At 33.2% G+C, this 1,619-nt stretch overlaps 1 long non-coding RNA gene across 1 annotated transcript; it reads right to left on the bottom strand.

The window, feature by feature from the left end:
* Positions 1-323: 323 nt before the first annotated feature.
* On the bottom strand, positions 324-1,619 carry LOC100570727. The gene is made up of 2 exons (XR_119353.3): positions 1,507-1,619; positions 324-1,392 (listed from the first exon to the last, which is right to left on the bottom strand). It is a non-coding gene; the product is annotated as an uncharacterized LOC100570727 (long non-coding RNA).

The raw sequence follows: 1,619 nt of genomic DNA, 5'->3' as shown, positions 1-1,619 counted from the left end.
CGTTTCGAAATAGAAGACAACGCGATTTATTACACCGGTGCGCGGTGTCGATACAACAGGCATATTTTACACGGAATGAAATAACTTTAGCCTCTCTCCTGTCCCAACAGCGTATACACTTATACATTATATACTTCAGTGACGTACCTAAGCGCGGCCCAATAAGGAGGTTATAACATTGTGTTTCATACGATGTTCTTGATATACTTATATAGGGCTCCCCCTACAAACGTGGATTAACTCCTTGCATTTTTAATCGTATTTAATTATAATTGTACAGTTCGCTCGCCGCAGCGAAAGAAGGTCGTATCTCTGTTTTCACAATTTTTTTTCAAGTTGTCATAACTATTTTTGTGTAGTTCCCATGAATACGGTAATAACTGCATTTTATTGTGTAGAACGTTTTTGATTGTTTTATACGACTATCAGTTTCGCGGGAACTACACAAAAACAGTTGACAAATAGAAAAAAAAAATTGTGAAAACAAAGATACGACCTTCTTTGCTGCGGCATGCGACTTGTGTTATTATAGATACAATTAATAATAGATTAAAAAAATGTCTAACTCCAAAAAGATGCAATCCACGCCCATATCATGGGTTGAAACATCAAATATATATAGGTACTCTATTGATATATGCCCACAATTAGACTCGTGCCGAAAAACGTGAAATGTTCAATGACGTGTGTTATATCGTATAGCTGGTAGGTACCAATAAAAAACATTTTAAATACTTGTACGATAGTGCATATTTTGGGTATAATCTAAATTACTGCGGTATAGACGGTCAGTGATAATTAAAAGGTGCTGGATTGCTAAAGGAAGACCTACGATTAACGTGCTTTTAACATGCAATATACCTAAGTTATATTATAATAGGCTATATATTATAACCTATTATAGTTGATAGTTCCGTATACGTAACTTTTTGCTTTGATCTTAAAACAATTAAACATTAAGTTATAAATTATAATAAACGCATATTATACGTATTACTTATACATATTATATAAAATATACTGCATATTATAGTAGACACCTATACAATATATTATACATGAGAGATGGACTTATGTCTGTAAATAATTAAAACTGTAGCTGCGGAGTCTTAATATAAAAGTACTGATTTACTAATACACTTAGTTGTGAAAACAGGATAGTAAAAAATATATCTTAAAACACAATATTATACATGATGTATCCGTTAACTTATAAAATAATACTACATGTTAAAATAATAAATTATATAATACTTAATACAAATATATGATTTTATAAAAATCAGATCTTGGGTTGAGCAATGTTGTAAAAAAAATAAAAATCACGCCTCCATGAGCAGGGATCTGACTGTTTTTGATGTAGACGGGTCGTTTAGATGAGCTGTAGTGTACCTATGTGGAGAAATTAAGCAAACGGTTATCAACAATAGGTAATCATTATATTGTTGTCTTAGACTTTAGAGGTATACCTATGGCGCCTATATTCCAGGCTCCCCATCTCATCACCTCAGTGCGTTCAACAGGTTTTCAGTCTGAAACTCTTCCGGCTGGTCTTTAAGCAGCCGCACACAACCTTTAATGTCTATGTTGGAAGTTTTGACGAACGCTCCGTTTGGGTG

The sequence above is a fragment of the Acyrthosiphon pisum genome, chromosome A3 (assembly GCF_005508785.2).
Source record: "Acyrthosiphon pisum isolate AL4f chromosome A3, pea_aphid_22Mar2018_4r6ur, whole genome shotgun sequence".
Classification (NCBI taxonomy): domain Eukaryota; kingdom Metazoa; phylum Arthropoda; class Insecta; order Hemiptera; family Aphididae; genus Acyrthosiphon; species Acyrthosiphon pisum.
This window is presented reverse-complemented; position numbering and strand designations above follow the sequence as displayed.